The sequence below is a fragment of the Ovis canadensis genome, chromosome 3 (genome assembly GCF_042477335.2).
Source record: "Ovis canadensis isolate MfBH-ARS-UI-01 breed Bighorn chromosome 3, ARS-UI_OviCan_v2, whole genome shotgun sequence".
NCBI classification, from domain to species: domain Eukaryota; kingdom Metazoa; phylum Chordata; class Mammalia; order Artiodactyla; family Bovidae; genus Ovis; species Ovis canadensis.
In genome coordinates this window covers 149073717-149080183 of record NC_091247.1, presented here as the reverse complement: position 1 = coordinate 149080183, position 6467 = coordinate 149073717, and positions in this window count along the sequence as shown.

Sequence of the window (6467 nt, the reverse complement as noted above, 5' to 3'; positions counted from 1 at the left end):
ATATGGACCATATGGACCAACTACCATATGGACCAATTCCACTCCTGGATATATATATGTATATATATGTACATACATATATATATACCAAAAACACTAATTCAAAAAGATACCTGCACCCCAATATTAATAGCAGCATTATTTACAATTACCAAGACATGGAAGCAACCTAAGTGTCAATCAACAGATGAATGGATAAAGAAGATATGGTTTATTTATAATTAATGAACTATTCAGCATAAAAATGAAAAAAAAATTGCCATTTGCAGTAATATAGAGAGTCTCAGGAGGCATTAGGAGAAGGAAATGGCAACCCACTCCAATATTCTTGCCTAGAGAATCCCATGGGCAGAGTGGCCTGGTGGGCTGCTGTCCATAGAGTCACACAGAGTCAGACACGACTGAAGTGACTCGACATTCATACATGCATTGGAGGAGGAAATGGCAACCCACTCCAGTATTCTTGCCCGGAGAATCCTATGGACAGAAGAGCCTGGTGGGCTGCTGTCTATGGGGTCGCACAGAGTCGGGCACAACTAAAGCAACTTATGTAGCAGCAGTAGCAGAAGGCATTATGGTAACTGAAATAAGTCAGACAGAAAAAGACAAAAACTATATATGACTTTTATATGTGGAATCTAAAATATACAACAAAGAAGCAGACTCACAGATAAAGAGAACAAATTAGTGGTTACCAATAGGCAGGTAAGAGGAGTAATACAGAGGTGGGCGAATGGAAAGTACAAGCTGTTAGGTGTAAGATGGCTCAAGAATGTATTGTACAACACAGGGAATATAGCTAACATTTTGTAATAACTGTAAATTGAAAGTAATTTTTTTCTTGGTTTCTTTTTTTAATATACATTTATTTATTTTAATTGGAGGTTAATTACTTTACAATATTGTATTGGTTTTGCTGTACATCAACATGATTTCGCCATGGGTGTACACGTGTTCCCCATCCTGAACCCCCCCTTCCTCCTTCCTCCCCATACCATCCCTCTGGGTCATCCCAGTGCACCAGCCCCAAGCATCCAGTATCATGCATCGAACCTGGACTGGCGATTCGTTTCATATATGATATTATACATTTCAATGAGATTCTCCCAAATCATCCCACCCTCTCCCTCCCCCCACAGAGTCCAAAAGACTGTTCTATACATCTGTGTCTCTTTTGCTGTCTCGCATACAGGGTTATTAAAAGTGAGTCCCTGGTAAAGAAAGCTGGTAAAGAATCTGCCTGCAATGCAGGAGACCCCGGTTCGATTCCTGGGTCGGGAGGATCTGCTGGAGAAGGGATAGGCTACTCACTCCAGTATTCTTGGGCTTCCCTGGTGGCTCAGCTGGTAAAGAATCTGCCTGCAATTTGGGAGACCTGGGTGCGAGCCCTGGATTGGGAAGATCCCCTGCAGAAGGGAGCAGCTACCCACTCCAGTATTCTGGCCTGGAGAATTCCATGGACGATACAGTTGCAAAGAGTCAGACATGACTGAATGACTTTCACTTTCACTTCACTTCACATCACTTCAACTTTTAAAAATTGAATTTTTTCTTTTTTTTTTTAGATTTTAAAGCAAACAGTCTCTCTACTATCCCTGAGACTCTAGGTTTCCAAAGAGGTACACACCCAATCTCTGTTTACATATAACATGTTTGTATACTGTGAAACTAGTTCAGAAAAGCATTATCCATGACCCCACAGGTCATGATAAAAGTAGTAGTGACAGTTAACACTTTAAAAATTTATTGGAGAGAGAAATCTAGGAAAATGGCATAGTAAGAATCATCAAGGATCTTTGTTTTCCCACCTAGAAAACCACTGTACTGGCAGGACCTGTCTGATATAGGTCTCTGGCATCTACTGAAGCTTTGCAACTTCCAGGGGATGGCTTGAACAGTAAATTGTGACCAATTTCAGTCAATTTGGAGGCTTCCCTGGTGGTTCAGATGGTAAAGAGTCTGCCTAAAATGCAGGAGATCTGAGTTTGATCCATGAGTTGGGAAGATCTCCTGGAGAAGAGAATGGTAACCCACTCCAGTATTCTTACCCGGAGAATTTCATGGACAGAGGAGCCTGGTGGGCTAAAGTCCATGGGGTCATACAGAGTTGGATATGAGTGACTATCACACATACTCAATCAATTTCAGATTTACCTCAACAGCATACTCATAGCCCCTCCTCATTCCCAAGGAAGACAGTCATGATTTGTTCCTGGAGCAGCTTGCACATAGCTTGAGGAATCCAGGGTGAGCAACAAGGGCCTGTCCTGAAAATGTGGGGGACATATGTTTGTTCACTGTGAGCTGCTTCTGATCATGACAATACAGATATGGAGACAGGCAGTTACTATGAAACACATCCCCACATACACACCCACTGTTGCAATCCCCTCACTCTCAGCCTAAAGAAATTTACAGGAAATTTAAAGGGCAAGATCTTTTTCCCTCCTTTGCTTTTCTCTTTTTTCCCTTTTGGGAGCCAGACAGTAATGACCAAGACATTCAAAAGCAATTGTATTTGAATTTAGAAAGTCACTGTGTGTGGTTTGGAAAAGAAGCAGACTCACAAAAGATCTGAGAAGACGTTACACTTACATCCAAGTTGATTGCTGGCACAGAGACAGCCTATTACAGTCCAAACCAAGAGAGAAACAACAAAAAGCAAATCCTTTTTGAAAAAGAGAATCTGATTGCCAGAATTTCTACATAATTAAATTTAAATGTTCTATTTTCAACAAAATGTCACAAGACATATCAAAAAAAACCATGAAAGTATAGACCATTCATTGGGAAAAAATAAACCAACAAAACAAAAACGCCCCTGAAAAAAGACTAGATGGCAGACCTATTAGATAAAATTTTAGAAAGATGCTCAAAGAACTAAAGGAAGACTTAGTGAAAGTCAAGAAAATGTAAATAAATGGAAACATCAGTAAAGGCATAGAAAACCTGTAAAGAAATTTTTATTTTTTATTTTTTTTCTTTTCTTTTTTTTATTTTTAGTTTTTTATTTTTTACATTTTAAAATCTTTAATTCTTACATGCATTCCCAAACATGAACCCCCCTCCCACCTCCCTCCCCCTTTAAAAACTATAATTGAAAAGTAAAATACACTAGGGAAATTCAAAGGCAGGTTTGAGTGGCAAAATAACCCATTAACTTGAAGATAGGATAATTTAAATTATCAAGTCTGAGAAACAGGAAGAAAAACAATTGTAAGAACAAATGTGAATAGAGCCTAAGGGACCTGTGGCACACCATCACACAGACCATCATATGAATTGCGGGAATCCCAGAAGAAGAGAGAAAGGGGCAGAGAAGTTATTTAAAGAAATAATGACCAGGAACTTTCCAAATCTGATGAAAGACATGAACAAAAGTGTACAGTAAGCTCAATGAACTCCAAGTAAGATGAACTAAAAGAAACCCAAATTGACACACATTAAAATCAAACTGTCCAAATTAAAAAAGAAGGAGAGTATTGGAAGCAGCAAGAGAGAATTAACCCATCACACTCAAGTGATCCTTAATAAGGTTTTGGACAGATTTGTCACCAGAAACTTTGGAGTTCAAAAGGCAGTGAGCTAATACATTCAAAGTGTAAAGAGAGGAAAAAAAAAAACAAAAAACACCACACATCAACCAAGAATCCTATATCTGGCAAAACCAGACAAAATTAAGATATTTCCAGATAAACAAAAGACGGAGCTTATTACTACTAGTCCTGCCCCGCAAAAAATGCTACAAGTAGTCCTGAGAGTTGAAAGGAAGGAACACTAGCTAGTAACTCAGTTATAAGAAGAAATAAAGATGTCAATAAAGGTAAATAAATGACTCATTATAAAAGCTAATATTATTTTAAAATTTGTAGCTCTAATTTTGTTTTCTACATGATTTAAGAGAATAATGCATTATGAAAATCAATTACTGACTTACGTTTTAGATCACATAATGTATAAAGCTATACTTTTGTAACATCAATAACTGAGAAACATGGGAAGGAGCTGTAATAAAATGCTTGTGTATTTTTGAGGTTAAGTTGGTATAAATTCAAATTAGAATATTGTAACTTTAGAATATTAAATGTAATCCCCATGGTAACCACAAAGAAAATAGTTATAGAATATCACAAAAGGCAATAAAAGTAGAATTAAAATACTTTACTAAAAGTTATTGACTAAATACAAAAGAAGACAATAATTCAGGAAAAAAGCATCATAAAGCACACAGAATATAAACAGCAAATAACAGAAGTAAGTCCTTATCAGTATTTACTCTAAATGTAAGAGAATTAAATTCTCTAATTAAAAGACAGAGATTGGAATAATAGATAAAAAATGATATACTGTTATGTTAATTATATGCTGTTTATAAGAGACTAACTTTAGTTCAAAGACAAAAATAGGTTGGAAGAATGGAAAATAATATTTCATGCAAATACTAAACAAAAGAGCCACAGGAGAAGCTATACTAATAGACAAAATGACTTAAAATTAAAAAAGGTATTAGACAAAGAAAGACATCAATATAAGTAAGAGTGTCAACACAGCAGGAAGATATAATAATTAGAAGTATTTACACACCTAGTAACAGATGACAAACATACATGAAATATAAATGGACAAAATTGAAGAGAGAAATAGACATTGCTGCAATAATAATTGGGGACATCAATGCTCTACTCTCAATAGTGGATCGAGCAATCAGACAGAAGTAAGGAAATAGAGAACTCATAACACAATCAGTTCAGTTCAGTTCAGTCGCTCAGTCGTGTCCGACTCTTTGCGACCCCATGAATCGTAGCACGCCAGGCCTCCCTGTCCATCACCAACTCCCGGAGTTCACTCAGACTCACTTCCATCGAGTCAGTGATGCCATCCAGCCATCTCATCCTCTGCCGTCCCCTTCTCCTCACAATAAACCAGTTAAATCTAATAGACATATACAGAACGCTGCAACAACAACAGAACACACATTCTTCTCAACCCTACAGTGGACATTTTCCAGAAAGGAATATATGTTAGGCCACAACTTAAGTCTTAATAGGTTTAATAAGATAGATATCATATAGAGTATTTTTTATGACAGAGCATTTTTATTTTCATCTAATGATGAAGTTAGACAACAAAATAGAACTAAAACTGGAAAATGCACAAATTTGTAGAAATTAGACAACACACTCTTAAACAACAAATGCATCAATGAAGAAATCACAAGGGAAATTAGAAAATACTTATAGATGAATACACTGAAAATTATGTGAGTGCTGTCTCATCTGACTCTTTGAGACCCTATGGACTGTGGCCTGCCAGTTTCCCCTGTCCATGGGATTCTTCAAGCAAGAATACAGGAGTGGGTTGCCATGCGCTCCTCTGGGGGATCCCATCCCAGGACCTAACCTGTATTTCTTGCATTGGTAGGTGGGTTATTTACCACTAGCACCATCTGGAAACAGAAAAGAAACAATGCTAACTAGGCCATTTATTGTTACAAGCACATTAAAAAAGAAGCAATATCTCAAATCAACAAGCTAACTTTGCAACTTAAAGAACTAGAAAAGAACCAACTAAAAATAAAACTAGCAGAAGGAAGAAAATAATAAGGATTAGAGTAGAGATAAATGAAACAACAGAAAAATAATAAAGAAAAATCAATAAAACCAAAAGTTGGTTCTTTGAAAATATGAACAAAACTGAAAACCTTTAGTTGGCCTAAGAAAAGAGACAGTAGAACTGAATACCTAAAATAAAAAATGGAAGTGGCAGCATTACCATCAACAATAAATATAGACAACAAAAAGGATTATAAAGAGTAAGATGAACAACTTTGTGCCATCAAATTGGATAATTTAGATGAAATGGACAAATGTGAGAAACACAAAACCAATCAAGATTGAGTCACAGAGATACAGAAAACATGACTAAACTGATAACTAGGTAGGAGGTTGAATCAGAAATCAAAAGCATTCCAACAAAATTCCTGAACTTAATGGCTTCACTTGTGAATTCCATTGAACATTTAAAGAAAAACTAACACCGATTTTTCTCAAACTTAAAAAAAAATAATTTCAAGGTGACAGAACACTTTCTAACTTCCAATTTCTCATTCTCTGAGGCCAGCATTCCTCTAACACCGAAGCCAAAGACACTAGAAGGCAAGGAAACCACAGACCAACACCCTTATGAACACTGATGCAAACTATGCAACAGAAAATATATACTTGCATCTAAGGGGCTAATATCCAGAATAAAACCCAGCAATAACAGCAAAAACAAACAACCTAATTAAAAAATGGGCAAAGAACTTGAATAGACATTTTTCAAAAGAAGATATATGAATGATCAATGAGCACATAAAAATGCCAAAATTATTAATCATTAGGAAAATGTAAATCAAAACCACAGTGAGATAGCACCTTACATCCATTAGTGTGGCTACTATCGAAAACATTAAAAATAACCACTGT